The sequence below is a fragment of the Rutidosis leptorrhynchoides genome, chromosome 2 (assembly GCF_046630445.1).
Source record: "Rutidosis leptorrhynchoides isolate AG116_Rl617_1_P2 chromosome 2, CSIRO_AGI_Rlap_v1, whole genome shotgun sequence".
Classification (NCBI taxonomy): Eukaryota; Viridiplantae; Streptophyta; class Magnoliopsida; order Asterales; family Asteraceae; genus Rutidosis; species Rutidosis leptorrhynchoides.
In genome coordinates, this window is record NC_092334.1 from 48795941 (window position 1) to 48812737 (window position 16797).

At 32.7% G+C, this 16797-nt stretch overlaps 1 non-coding gene across 1 annotated transcript; it reads right to left on the bottom strand.

Annotated features, from left to right (window-relative positions):
• Positions 1-6774: 6774 nt before the first annotated feature.
• Positions 6775-6877, bottom strand: LOC139895495 (U6 spliceosomal RNA). Its single transcript, XR_011775933.1, has one exon. It is a non-coding gene; the product is annotated as a U6 spliceosomal RNA (small nuclear RNA).
• Between the last annotated feature and the right edge of the window lie 9920 nt (positions 6878-16797).

The following is a 16797-nucleotide window of genomic DNA, read 5'->3' on the forward strand; positions in this document are numbered from 1 at the left end:
TCCATATACAACTACTCGCGCCCACCAGTTCTTATAACTAACAGTTACTAGTTACCAAAGCTAAGGGATTTTCGGTTCAAACTCGGTGTAGAATTTAGTATGTACTTGTATCCATTGCGTTTAAAATAAAGTGCATGTTTCTCAGCCCAAAATATAGATTGCAAAAGCAATTAAAAAGGGAGCAAATGAAACTCACCTTAGCAGTACATAAGGTCATTCACCGAAATGTGACCGAAACTCGAAATGCAAAATAACCGTAGATCTCAACCTAGAGAACATATGTTGGTCAATACATGTCTAAAAAGCTAGGTCGGGTCATAGTGTATCACAATCCTAATGCTCGAGACCGACATGCAGAAGTTAACAAAAGTCATCTAAAAAGTCAACCTGACCCAATATGATCTTTAAATCTATACATGTTTATTAACATAGTATAAGTCTTGATAATTGAACGAATTTATAGTTTATCAACCTCAAAATATTATTTATTTCAAGAGCTATATTATATTTGAACTATCATGGCAATCGAACATGATTTATTATTTCACATAGTTTTCCAATACCTGTAAAATCAGATTATAGTGTTTATAAAGCTTTAAAACATGATAAGAGAGCCAACTTTGACAATTGTTCAACAAGACAAAACGTGCCTTATATAGAAATTCATTTACTCGATTAGTAATTTCTAAAAATCCAATTTATCGATCTCATAGACAAGTTGTTTAAATATTAATTTACAGTTTCAAACACAATTTCAATTGACGTTAACCATAATTCAGTTGACTATATCTTTTAATCCGTTCATCGAAATCACGCGATTTCTAAATGAAAAGTTATTAATTTTTCGCCAGCTTTCCAATAACATGCATATCATATACCTTATATCAGTAGTATATGTATTAAATTCGTGATTCTTCATAAAACTATCTAACAACAAAAATTAGCATACAAGCATGTATAAACATATATACTCGAGCACTAGACATGGATACACTATTAATATATAAAAGATAGGATATGAATGCTCACGTATCAATATTGTGATTCAATATTGTAGGAAAGTACGTAGACGCAACAGAGATGATAAACACTAGGTTTGACTTATGAACAATACCCATGAACATTACTCATAACCTCCATAGCTATAACTCATAGTTTCCTTAGCTCTATCCCGCTCGAAAACCCATTTTGAAAGCGACACGCTCATGACCTCGTCGTAGTATTTTATGTATAATACTAATAATAATAATAATAATAATAATAATAATAATAATAATAATAATAAGATTAATAATAATATTAACCTTAATAATAATATTAATAACAATAATATTATTCTTAATAATAATAATAATAATAATAATAATAATAATAATAATAATAATAATAATAATATAAATAATAAATATAATACGGAGGAGTTGAGATGGAGATACGTGTGTTTCACCAAAACTGAATTTGACTGAATTTATAGAAAGAACATCACCTGCCCAGCCTTCCCATGCAATCGCATGGGTCTGAAGGCTTATGGCCATGCGATCGCATGGCGTTCAGTTTCAGCTCACATTTGTTTTTGTTTTGTAGTTCGTCGACATTATAAAATAATATATAATTTATATAATTTATATTAATTATTTATATATTATATTATATTCTCGTGCATAGTTGATTTTTAATTTTTGTTCTAATAAGTCATACATCGTCACTCGACTTATGTCCCAGTTTTGGTTTTTCGAACGTCCTTTCGTACACTGAGAAAACTTGTACTTTACATTACGTGATTCGTACCTTTTCCAAAATATAGACTTAAATTATCCATAAACTACACCACTCGAAATATAACCTATACATTTGAGTGTTTTGGTCATTTGCTTCCTTAAATCAACATCTCGTTATCAATTAAAATATAAATAATAATATCAAAACGTTTTATATCTAAATTACTATTATATATTATTACATCGTAAAATATATATTATTTTGAAATATTTATTTAATTATGAAACAATAAATGAATGCTATAAATCTTTAAAAATATATATATATTTCGAACCCATATATATCTATATATATATACAATATAAACACGTTGCAAGTTATTTTATATATCTAATTCCAAATATAATCAAAAGGAAAAGATTTTCTAAATCGAAGTGGATCTCACAACAGAGACTCATAACAATTGTAATAGCTATGTGATTGTTAGATGCTATCAAAATAACTTCTACTTCGGTCGTTTGATAATATCCTTTAATTCTGTCGATAAACATATAAAACATATATTGAGACAAATACGTTTAATGTAAAGTATTATACACTTAATACTTTGTTAACGTTTTCAATTTATAATATATACATATATATACATATCTTATGTTTACAATCGTTCGTGACTCGTCAAAATTTGGTCGAGGTTAAATGAATACATGAACACAATTCAAAATGTTTGAGATTTAACTTATCAGACTTTGCTTGTCGTGTCGGAAACATTAAATCATTTAAGGATTAAGTTTAAATTTGGTCGAAAATTTTCGGGTTGTCACATAAAACGCATTCCATGATTCGGGAACTTACTACACACATATAATATGTCGTTTCGTAGGTAATTACGCATACAATACAACTAAACACTTACCAACAACATTGCAAAGCATTTGACGCATCGAAAGTACGTTTTAAAATCTATCAAACCCTAACCAAGAATCATGAAATCAATAATCATGTTAATGAGGTCTTAATCAAAGTGTGCGGAAGCATGGTCATAGTCCCTAAATGAGACGCGTTTGACCAAAATTATGTCGCATTCATTTGAAACGTATAATACTTATAAAGTTTTAAGTTACCAAACGGTTCGACCATAAGTTTAAGTTTACAAAAGTTATAAAGTATAATTGAAATGACTTGCGACATAATATAAGTTGAAAATCACGGTTGCTATAAATAGCGTAAGTAGGTATGCTTAAAGTTTAAATTCAAATGTGCTATCCCTAGTGTATGCATGCATGGTTGACTCCAAGCAAGTAATCAAAGTGTGCGGAAGCATGTATCAAGTAGCCATGTATGAACCTGAGAAACATATAGAAAATTGTCAACGAAAAACGTTGGTGAAATCATAGGTTTATTTGTAAACATTGTCTTTGAACCACAAGATTTATAACGTCGAAGTAATAGTAAAATCATTCTAAAAATTGTTATCACGAGCACCCAATTATCAAGGCTTAACTAACGTTACCCCATCACATAGTGTTAGAACATACACTTATTCTCGAAAATATATTTCATCCGCATAACGGTAGCGAACCGTCCGAATGAGGGTTTGTCAAACCCATATGGCCATACAATATAAGTTCTCGCTTACACCCGGCAAGTGTAACTAATGATAATCGAATTGAGGATTTTTATTCTAACTCGTACGTAGAATGTTTGTTTTCGTACTTGTGTTCAAAGTATAAAAGTATAAACCGTATATGTTTCTCATCCCATGATTTAAAGTATAAAAGTTGTTGAAAAGATGGGACTATGATCTCACCGTAGTTGCATGCCAAAGTACTTGAAATTAAATGTTGTGCAAATGAAAGTTAGTTAGTCTTGACCTAAACTAATAAGTTGTATCAATTAATAGTTACGACACAAGGTCGGGCGAAATGTGTTCAATTAGTCCTATGGCTCGTTACGACTCGATTATATAGCATGTGAATGAAGTTGTCAAGTTTCATGCGAGAATCAAGTATAAAAGAGGATTAGAACGATTGCATAAGTTTTTGGTTAAGTTTGAATAAAAGTCAAACTTGGTTAAATTCAAAGTCAAAGTCAACGAGGTCGGGTCGGGTATCCGACAATTTTTCTTCAATTAGTAATCATATATAAACATGTTGGCCAAGTTTCATGTTAATCGGGGGTGCGTAGCACAGTTAGAATTAAATGGTAAACGACCAAGCAAAACAGAATTCTGCAGTTCATTTGGACGGCATCCAAATGGTCTGGACGACGTCCAAGGGTTTGGATGGCGTCCAAACACCTGACCTGCTGCATTTGCCGAAATTTCACAAGTCTCGAACCAAAACACTTTTAAACACAATTGATGAACCGCAAACACTTAAAACACGTATCTTATATCGTTGGAAAGGTATTTTGACAAGGAATACAACTAAACTCATATCATCAATCAAGTTCATCATTTACAACAACAAAAACCTCATCAAAAGATTGTTAAAAGTCCATTATCAAAGTTTCAAGTTTGTAAAACGCATTCCATGATTCGGGAACTTACTACACACATATAATATGCCATTTCGTAGGTAATTACGCATACAATACAAGTAAACACTTACCAAGAACATTGCAAAGTATTTGACGCATCGAAAGTTCGTTTTAAAATCTATCAAACCCTAACCAAGAATCATGAAATCAATAATCATTTTAATGAGGTCTTACCAAGCCAACCAACATATCAAATTGAAGCTAATGAAGCTAGTAACACATTTAACACAAAAGGTTTAACATCTAACAACATTTAATTAATCAAAATCAAATATTAAACTAACTCATTTCAAGTGTTCATGCTAGTTACACCAAATAACAAGATCGAGCATAAAAATTACATACACGACATCACAATGAGCCATAGACACTAATTAACACAATTTCAAGTCTAAAGGTCTAATTTATGAAAATTAGAGATTTTGAAAAGCTTACCCCAAGCTATGAAATTGGTACCAAATTGAAGAGGATGATGCAAGGATCACAAATATGTAGTCGGATTTTTTGTGAGCTTCCTAGATGTGAAATGGATGATGAATCTTTGTTTGGAGAAATGAGAGAAAAAGTGGAAGTAAGAAGAGATAAGAGTGAAATGAGAGGTAGGAAGTGAGTGGTGGTTGACTAGTCAGCCACTAGTTACATTTTTGGTCAATTCGCAAAGTTAGTCCCTCGAGTTTAAAAGCGGGTGCGTGAATTAACCGAACGAATTATTTTAAAAACGCTAGAGTAAACGAGAGGTGTTATAATTAAATAACGAAGTTATTGAAACGCTAGTTAATGGAAGGTACGAATCTAGATAACGAAAGATATTATCTAAAAAAAGACGGTGTTAAAATAAATTTAACGGAAAAAGGCGGGATGTTACACTAACTTAACGGAAAGTTAAAAAAGTTTTTTCGTCTTCCGAAACTAAATAAAGAGAAATGCGATTAGAACGCCAACTCAGGGTTTCTTTTATACCGTTCCACTGATCGTCGGTATGGAGATATGTGGCGAACAATTCCGGAACACAGTCATCTTCATAAAACAACACGTCCGTGTGTTCGAACGGAACATTTTCTTTCAAAAAGGCTAAAAGCTCCTCTAAACCAACGTCGCGAACGTCAATGTTTTTGAACGTTGCATTTGAACCACGCGTATTACCGTAAAGTTTCATTTCATTACGGAATTCACTTCCGTAATACACTTCGATTGAGACAAGCATCGGCGAAAGGGTCACCATTTTGAGTTTGGAAGTGTGATAATGGAGTTTAAGTGGATATATGGTGTTAGATATGTGTTAGATATGTGTTGATGATGGAGTATAAGTAGGCAGATCGACTAGTCGTCCCTATAGCCTTTCCAGACGACAAATCGTCCTGAAAACCATTACAGACGACAAATCGTCCAGAGAAAAAACGCGCGAAACTTCACTTTTTTTGGAGCCAATTTTTTCCAGTCAATAATTGATGTCTATCTTTCCGGACAACATTGGGTCGTCCGGGAAAAGTGGGTCAAACCATTCAGGAAAAAGCGAACAGAAAAAGCATAAAATTTTGTCGAGTAGCGGCTTTTCGCGGATGACTTTTGTCGTCCGAAAAAGTCCTGTCCGGAAAAATCATTTTTCTAGTAGTGGATGTTGATGATTAAATCCATTTATTTTTATTATATTTTTTCACCAAAAAAAATATACTTTTTATTTTTAAAGCAATATTAAGTTTCCATTTTCCAAGTAAGTTATGGAAAAAAATGATTATTAGCTTTCACCGTTTTTCCGCTTCAAAAGGAACCGATTTAAATAACTTAATACTTTTTAAACGTCCCTAAAAAAAGAAGTACAGGAGCTGAAGTCTATACGCCAATTCCTGGCTGCTTTCAGTTAGTGTTCATTGTTGAGTGATTGCTCGCTTCCAAAATGCAGAGAGACTTGCGAGAGTAGATCCGTGTTGGTTGGCTCGAAAAGTCATGGTTGTCACCCTGCTTCGTTCTTCCCCTCGATAGAGGGCTAAATCACCTACTTAACACTAGCCCAATAGAACCAGGAAAACATAACACCTTTCGCAGTTCCCGTCACCGGCAAGCACCTAGTTGTTGTTTATAACTCGAGACTTCGCTGAAAGTGCAGTTTATAACTAATAATATAATTAAAAAATATAAGTAAATAAAATAACAAGAATATAAGTTATTTATATTGCATTACAAATTACGAATCAATTGTTGACATCCAATCAATTGTTAAAATTCAAATCAATAGTAGTATTAAAGAGAAACAAATATGACATCTTAATGATTGAAATTTAAATTATGAACTCATTTAAAAGTTGATATATAATTTTTTAACAATATATATATATATATATATATATATATATATATATATATATATATATATATATATATATATATATATATATATATATATATATAAGATAGAGAAAAGATGGAATAAAAAAAGAGTAACATTTAAATTTCTCCCTTTCAATTATATTATTCACAAAAGAAAATCAAAAATATTATTATTACATTTTATTCTTGTTTTTTTTGGATCATTTCTCGATTTTTGCGTGCCATCCTTGCGCAGGGCCATGCTAATATTCCCTGTATCATTTCAATTGTATCGAATGTCCCTGAAGAGGACTATTCTTGTACAGATTAAGTTTATCCTTACTTTTTAGAAAAATGATAACCATAACTTTAAATACTATAGTTAAATATTAATTGAATGTTAATATATTTCTAAGCTTAGTTCTAAGCTTAATGGGGATGGTAGTGTGGTAGGCTTGCACAGATTGCAGGTTGATGGAGCCTACCTGGTGTTAGTTGAAATTGGGCATCTATAATTTATGAAACTTGTTTAAACATGCTTATAATAGTTGTCCCCTTCATATTCAAACGAGTTTTGGTCAGTAGAACGCTAATATTGGTTAATCAGACCTAATGACACCTTAATGACGTTTTAGCCTTGGTTAAGGATAACGCATAAGTGTTATAGGAAAACTTGTGCTCCAAAAATATATCTAGACATACATAGGATGGTCATCAAGTCCCAACCAAGAGTTGCTCCTTCCTTGTACATGTGTTGGACATTAATGTATACATATACATTAATCTTGCAAAAGCCACATTGCAAGTTAACTTACATAGCCTTGGTACAATACTATGTCATCACTATATGTTTAATCTTAGATTAATTAGTGATCTCTTGCTAGTCATTACATAAGTATTACTTCACTACTTGCTATTAATACATGAGTATTATTTTACTATGTGTTAAATGCCAACTTGCTAGTAGTTACTTAATATATGTATATGTATGAACTTTGTCTTGCTCTACACTTAAAAATTACACACAAATCACAGGAAACAATTACCCAATCATCATAGCAATAGCAAGCATTCAAATAAGTTCGTTTCACAAAGAGCGTGTTGAATTAGATTATGAAAACTAATAATTATCTTAGGTTGAAGGGGGGGTTTTGAAATAATCTTGATATTAAACTAATCTTTCAATTAACAAGTAAAGTAAACGAGAATTATCAATTAACTAAAACGTGCCCACTTGTTTGATCCACTCTTATTATTGGATTTCCTTTTAACACTTTGTTACCCGTTAATTGTTCAATAACATAAAGTTCCAATTCGATATGTCAACCTTCATAAAACCTTGATTGATTAAAGTAATTAACTCACTTATGTTTCCTTTAAAAGATTAAACAATGTTTGAGTAAATCATTGAGTTGAATTAAATTCACATAGAACTCTTTAATCATAACAATCACTTGAAATGACTAAACACCTCTATGTTTGACTAATAGCCTTTTGAAAACCAATTAAAACCAAGATACAATCACATGAAATCCTTTTATCAATTGTCTAGATCATCTTATGGTGTTGAAGCAAAGATCATTTCACAAATCAAATCACCAAGACAAGTCAAACAACCTTAGCAATCAAAATAAACTTAAAATAAAAGCATATCAATGGATCTTTCAATCAAACATAATAATCCAACTCAATCAAACGTTAGCTTTCAAAATTTGGGGAAAATCTATACATAGAGTTTCAACAAACAAGTAAACACTAAAGATTCTAGCCTAACATAGCTAGATAATAATAAAAAAAAAAGTAACTAAAGAACAAGTAGTCACCATTATTACAACTTAATTAAGAAAGTACCAAAATGAAAAGCAGAGCTACTAGAAACGGAATGGATGATGAAGAAATTCAACAAACTAGATCTAAACTTGAGCTAGCAACTTCAATTATACCTAGGGGTGTGCATGGTACGGGAAAAAATCAAAAAAATCAAGGACCGAACTGATCAATCTTAGATTATCCAATTATGGTTAATCAAGGATTAAGTGCAATGAGGGGGTATAATGGATGTCGATTGTGGTTTTGGGACCTTATTGTCATATTTCGTTAAGTGCTAAACGATTAACAACCATGTTCCGGTCTTCGTAAATTACCTTAACCAAATAATGATTTAGTCTCGGGCAAAGTCACGAGAGAAATCAATATGGCTAGAGCAACCCTTCCAGAATCAACAACCTAAAATGAGAGGCCAAGCTCCCTATTTATAGGTCTAGGAGTTACGCGGAAGTAAGTTGTGCGGGCACTTAGGCATTCCGTATAAATACTGCGAGAAGCCTTCGCACTCTTTAATGTTCTGCGCAATCCCACCGCACTCACACTGCGGTTCAGTTGTCTTGTGCATTCGCCTCTAAAAGGCCTTCCGCACTAAAAATATACATATACATAAGTATGTATATGATCAAGTCCCCCAGTTTATTGTGTTACATTTTCGCAGAAAAAGTAAGACAATAAACTCTTAAAAAAGAAAAAATTGTAGTGTTTATGGGGTTCTTTTTTTTAAAAATCATTCGCATAGCTTACGCAGTGTCGCACATCACGTAAATGACCCATCCGCATTGCAGTTTTCCTGCTAACGGCTGTATTTCTAGCCGTTGCAATCCCTTCGCATTTTAATAACCGCTGGATCATCATGATTATTCTTAAACAGCTACTTGCAATCGTGCAAGTATAAATAGAAAACATCACCGCATATGTCCATTTTCACTTTCTCACACTATTTTCTCTTTCTAAAAAAGCATACTTACAATTTTCATCGCACTCAATCATCTTTCTGCGTTTTTCATTCTTACACTTAACCAAACCACCTCCCTACTTTTATCATGTCTACGTCATGATCCCCAACAACTTCTGGACCTTCAGTACATGACTTTAATTCGTTAATTACCAAAGAATTGCTTGTTGATGTTTTAGCAGAGTAGTATATAAAATAGCTTATATTTTTACAGGAAAAACTATTAAATACGATACATTTTTACACAAGATATTTATTTATTTATAGAATGGATATACTTAAACCTTGCTACGACACTTATAGGCAGTGTACCTAATCGTACAGTAGTGTAGTTTTTAGTAAGTCCGGTTCGTTCCACAGGGAATCTTTTTAAACAAAGCTTAACGCTATATTAGTTTACTTTTATAAAAATACAAATATATATATAAGTAATATTATTATTATAAAGGGGGGTTTTTACCGTTTAATGACCGGTTTGTCGATTTTAAAACTTTAGTCACAGTTAAAACCAAATGTAAAATATTAAAAATAAATACAAGACTTAAATTAAAGCGTAAAGTAAATAACGATAATGAAATTGCGAATAATAAAAGTGCGATAAAATAAACTTGTGATAATTAAAAAGTACGATAATTAAAAGTGCAATTAAATAAAATAACAATAAAAATGCGATAATTAGAAGTGCAATTAAATATAAAATAAAGGAAATTAAATATGAAATAAAAGAATTATGCTTATTTAAACTTCCGTAATCATGATGTTTGACGTGTTGATTTTAGTTTTTTGCTCATGGGTTAATTGTCCTTTGTCTTGGATTATTTAATATGTCCGTCTGGTTTTTGTCCATAACAGTCCATCAGTCATAAATATAAAGAGCGAAAGCCTTCGTCAAATTATTCTTATTCCCGAAGTCAAATATTCAAACTAATTGGGGATTCGAATTGTAACAAGGTTTTAATACTTTGTTTAATGAATACACCAGGTTATCGACTGCGTGTAAACCAAGGTTTTACTACTTTGTTAACAATTACACCAATTACCCTTGAATGTAATTTACCCCTGTTTCAACAAGTCTATTAACTATTAATCCAGTTCCGTGTCCGGTAAAATGAATAATTATTGGTATTTATAGATATCCCGCCCACCGTACTCAGTCAAGCGTACGTGGTTATATATAAATACGTCGAATTATAAGTTTGTATATTAAATTAACAAGGTATTGTTTAGTTAATATAAAACCCATTAATAGCCCATAGTCTAATTTCCACAAGTGTCGTTCTTTTGTCCAAACCCCAATTATGGTACAAAGCCCAATTACCCAATTTTAGTAATTAGCCCAACATCATGATTACTTCAGATTAAATAAGCATAATAATAACTTAGCTACGAGACATTAATATAAAAAGGTTGAACATAACTTACAATGATTAAAAATAGCGTAGCGTTACACGGACAGAATTTCGACTTACACCCTTACAACATTCGCTAACATACCCTTATTATTAGAATTAAAATTAAAATTAAAATTAAAATTATATATATATAATACGTTTTATGAGAGAAGAAGAAAAAGGATGGATTTTGCGATCAGAATTCGGTTGCTTTTATAGGGAGTTTCAGAAATTGGGGCTCCGCGACTCGCGGCATTTTTTTCCTTCAAACTCCGCGAGTCGCGGAGTTTGCTTTTACAGCTCACACGAGTTTGGCTCTTTGTTTACCGACGGTTTTAAATATTTATATAATATATAAATAATTATAAGAATTATTTAAATATTATATTATATTTATGTGCATAGTTGACTTGTAATTTTTAGTCCGTTGCGTCGAGCGTTGAGAGTTGACTCTGGTCCCGGTTCCGGATTTTCGAACGTCGTTGCGTACAATTTAATATCTTGTACTTTGCGTTTTGAATCTTGTACTCTTGTAATTTCGAGACGTTTCTTATCAATAATTGGAACCTCTTTGATTGTCTTTTGTACTTTTGAGCTTTTTTGGTCGTTTGCGTCTTCAATTCTTCGAATCTGTCTTTTGTCTTCACCTTTTATTATTTAAACGAATATCACTTGTAAATAGAACAATTGCAACTAAAAGCTTGTCTTTCTTGAGGAATAATGCTATGAAATATATGTTCGTTTTTAGCATTATCAAATATTCCCACACTTGAGCGTTGCTTGTCCTCAAGCAACATCGTCTTGAAATACTAGAATCACTTCTTTATTCTTCAAACTTTGTACATCAGTGATTTCTATACTACGGTATAAACAATGGTAGTAACGATATGGTTTGCAGTCTCACATGACTATAAAAATTTAGATCCATTAAGGAAATTGGATCTTTTTGAAAACATTTGATCTTTTGAAAATTAAATTTAGTTTTTACCCTAGATAAGTTTTTCGGAATAACCCTTTACTGGTGTTTGCAAAATATTTTTGTGGGTTTGATGGGTTTCAGATTCGAAAATTTTAGCTCATAACTTATGGTTTTGTGTCACCCACTTGCTAACCTTGTATTTGGAAAGCAACACGTCCAGTTTACTTGTCCCGTATATTACCTTTCGGTAAACTACCGTCCGGTTGTAAAGGAAAGCGTTGAACAAGCAACTGTTAAGGCAATGTCCCCTGACATGCTTTTAATTATGGTCTATAACGTGTCGGACGCAATTACTATCCTTGGTAGGAGCAATAGTAAAGCTCACCCTTATGATTTTTCGGTCTGGCACAAGGTCCTGTCTTTGACCACTATGCAACCACCGTTCTTACGGTTGACACCCGATTTAGTTCAGGTGACCTAATGAATTCCAGGTGAATTCCTAGGATTTTACGTTCAATGGTAATGAACGCATTAAAAATGGGTTTTTAGAAAACAAATCGGTTTGTAATTTTGATCAAAATATTTTCTCGTTCAAGCTCGAGTTTAGATATCATTGAATTCCATGAGTTTGAATTCTCAATCTTTAAGGTCAATCTCTAGGATTTAGTAATATCAGTCTTAAAAGCTGATTTTTAATCTTTAAGGAGATTATCCTTTCTGGGGATCTGATTCATTAGTCTTATCCAGCTAATTTGCATGGTGCCTGTCATAACCCGTCCTTAACCATAAGAACGTGTTAGATAACGTATGATTTCATTGCGAGGTATTGACCTCTATATGCGACATTTTTAAAAGAGAAACTGCATATATTATACATCACAAACCATAACCATTATTTTTGTTACAAGCTTTAGACAATAAAAAGATGATTATCGTTTAGCGATAATCTTCGACTTACAAACTTTACATATAATGATAACAACACGATTTCGAGCATATTTTACAACACAAATCCTTGGGTATGCAGTTTTATTTTTGACACAAATATGCGTACGCAAGATCCTGCTCAAATTCAACATAATGCAGCGGAAGCTTTAGTAATCACCTGAGAATAGACATGTTTTAAAAGGTCAACATAAAGTTGGTGAGATATAGGTTTAATGCCGGCAGCAATATATATATATAGACCACAAGATTTCGTATATAAACAGTTTAATAAAAATATTCTAAGTGGTTGAGCACTTGGTAACCATACTTAACATTTAATCACGTCGCATATTCCCTTTATTATGAAATCTTACTACACCGTACCAAGTGTAGTCACGAAACGAAGTACTGTGCAACCGTTGAATACTGGTCGTCCAGTCCGGTTGGGGTTGTCAGGCCCGATAGATCTATCAACAGGATTCGCGTTTACAATACCGCTGTAAATAACAGTTACCAAGCTACAGGGAAGTATGCCAGTGGTACAACTCAACGTAGAATATATTTTTCAGTTACTTGTGTCCATATCGTAAAACATAAAATACATGTATTCTCATCCCGAAATATTTAGAGTTTAAAAGTGGGACTATATACTCACTTTCGTCTTGAAGATATATATATAATTTGACTTGGTCTCCGGTTGATATCACGAACCTATCCATATATAATATATCAATACCTTTTCTTTTTAAACAAACGTCACATATATATACTTGTTATACTTTTAATACTTTGAATAATTCCTTAGTCCGTAGTTAGCAGTTCGTTGTTAGTAATTCAATTTTAATGGTTCATTTTTAGATGTTTAATATACCCGCAATGAAATAAATAAAACCCCCAACGAAATAAATAAAACCCCATCATATATGTATTGGTCGAGATTAATCTTGACCCATGGTACCGGTGTTGTCAAATGACGTGTTGCGTACATAAAGTACCGGTGTTGTCAAATGACGTGTTGCGTACAATCATGGGATCTTATGATTAATCTTCTCGTGTTGTTTACGGGTGATCCTGAACCATATAAAATTGAATTATAAGTACATATATATAAAATATCATGTTAACTTAAAAAGATGTGATTTATTTAATTTTTTCCCAATTATTTTCGTGGCTAAACTAGTCTTGGATATCCGATTTTGTTTCGGTCATAGTTTCTTCGTTACAACTCCGTTTTCGTTGATTCAACTTGCCATCTCCTTGGATCGAGTCCCTCTTTAAGACTATGAACTGTAAATACCTTAGTTTGTATTCAAAATCACACGGCATAGGTCAAACTTTAGTGAAACTTATGAAGTTAATCATTTTCCATCATGTAAACAACCTCAAATGATTATTTTTCTAAAAATACTTATACTTTGAATTAAATCATGAAATTTTTATGTGTTATCATATTCATAGTAAAAATCATTTTTCCAGAAAATAAACCTCCAATTCAAAGTTTAAGATGGTTTTTAATTATCCAACCCAAAACAGCCCCCGGTTGCACTCCGACGTCGTAAATTCAGTTTTTAAGGTGTTCTTTGAAAAACCAAGTTATACCTTGTTAAGTTAGCATATAATTAAGATATGTTACAGGTCTTGAAGTATTTTAAAAGTTAAGTTAGAAGGATCTATTTAGTTTGCGAACAAGTTTGAAATCATTCAAACTATGTTCTAGTTTATAAACTCTTATATATATAGCTTTAAATATATGAATTGAAAAAGAGTTGAAGTAGAGTTTTTACCTCAAGTTTAAAATGTAAAGTTGCTGGAAAGAAGTAGTAAAATAAAAGTTGAGAGAGTTCTTGCAAGTGTGTGTGAAAATTGGAAGTAAAATTTGGAAAATGAATGTGTAAAAATGAGTTAGAAATGGTGCTTATTTATAGGCTTGAAAATTTGGTTTTTAGTGAAAATATCTAAGATAAGTTAAAATTTATTATGTCATGAATGACATATTATTCCAATAATTGAAGATTTCTATTGGTATATACTAATAGTAAATACTTCTAGAAGCTGTGTATAGTACCCTAGATATACGTATAGGATTATTGAGGAAACGGAACGAGAATTCAAATATAACTATCTTTTGTAAATATACTTATATTGTTTTATGTATAAAAGCCCTTTAAAAATGATTAAATACATTACTTATACGATATATGTATAAACATTATAAATCATCAGTATTTATGTCAAATAACGTTACGTAGGTTATTGTTTTGAAAACTTAAGTTAGTAGTTTCAAAATATACTTATGACTTTTTGTTATTAATACAAAATGAGATATTAAAACATCCTTAGATCATGTTAAATATGTATGTATAATTATCATATATTGTATAGTTCGTGATATCATCGGTCAAACTAGACGGTCAAACGTTGTGTAAAACTCTTTTCAAAAACATAAGTCTCAACAATTTGGATTGCTTATCATGTTGGTAAGGTTTAATTTATGTAAATATTAATCTCATAAGTATAGAACGATCGGAAAAGTGCGGGTCGTTACAGTACCTACCCGTTAAATAAATTTCGTCCCGAAATTTTAAAATTGTACCTATTTTGCGTCATCGAGAAACAAGTGTGGATACTTTTGTTTCATCTGATCCTCTCGTTCCCAAGTAAACTCAGGACCTCTTCGAGCATTCCAACGAACCTTAACGATTGGTATGTTGCTCTGCTTGAGCTGTTTAACTTCACGATCCATGATTTCGATTGGTTCTTCGATGAATTGTAGTTTCTCATCGACATGGATTTCTTCAAGAGGAATGGTGAGGTCTTCCTTTGCAAGACACTTCTTAAGGTTTGAGACGTGAAAGGTATTGTGTACTCCGGCGAGTTGTTGCGGTAACTCGAGTCGATAAGCTACCGGTCCAATGCGTTCGATGATCTTGAACGGGCCTACATATCTTGGGTTCAGTTTACCTCTTTTACCGAAACGTATTACACCTTTCCAAGGTGACACCTTTAGCATAACCATGTCCCCAATCTGAAACTCTAATGGTTTCCTCCGGACATCGGCGTAGCTCTTTTGGCGACTTCGGGCTGTTTTCAATCTCTCCTTGATTTGTACTATCTTCTCAGTCGTTTCGTGTATGATCTCGGGACCAGTTAATTGTCGATCTCCTACTTCATTCCAACAGATAGGAGATCTACACTTCCTTCCATACAATGCTTCGAATGGTGCAGCTTTAATGCTTGCATGATAACTATTATTATACGAAAATTCTGCTAACGGTAGATACTTATCCCATCCGTTTCCAAAATCGATCACACATGCCCTGAGCATATCTTCAAGAGTCTGAATCGTTCTTTCACTCTGCCCGTCGGTTTGCGGATGATATGCGGTACTCATATCTAAACGAGTTCCTAGTGCCTCCTGCAGTGATTGCCAGAACTTTGAGGTAAATCTACTATCACGATCGGATATAATGGAAATAGGTATTCCATGCCTTGAAACAATTTCCTTTATATACAATCGTAATAGTTTCTCCATTCTATCCGTTTCCTTTATAGGCAAGAAATGGGCAGATTTGGTAAGACGATCAACAATCACCCAAATGGTGTCGTATCCCCAGGCAGTCTTTGGTAACTTCGTGATGAAATCCATGGTAATACCATCCCATTTCCATTCTGGAATTTCTGGTTGTTGAAGTAACCCTGACGGCTTCTGGTGTTCTGCTTTGACTTTGGAACAAGTTAAACATTCCCCAACATATGTTGCAACGTCTGTCTTCAAATTAGGCCACCAATAATGCGTCTTAAGATCTTGGTACATCTTTCCAACTCCAGGATGTATCGAATATCTTGTCTTATGTGCCTCGTTCAATATCAACTTCCTTAATCCACTCAACTTCGGTACCCAAATACGATTTGCAAAATATCGAATTCCATCTTCCCGCATAACGAGTTGCTTCTCATACTTCTTCATTATTTCATTTCCTATATTTTCTTTAGTAAGTGCTTCTCGTTGAACTTCTTTGATTTGTGAGTTGAGATTCATGCGAATTTTTATGTTCATCGCTCGTACTCGAATTGGTTCTCGTTCCTTTCTGCTTAGTGCGTCAGCCACCACATTCGCTTTCCCGGGATGATAACGAATTTCACAATCATAGTCGTTTATTAACTCGACCCACCTACGTTGCCTCATGTTCAGCTGTTTCTGATCAAAAATATGT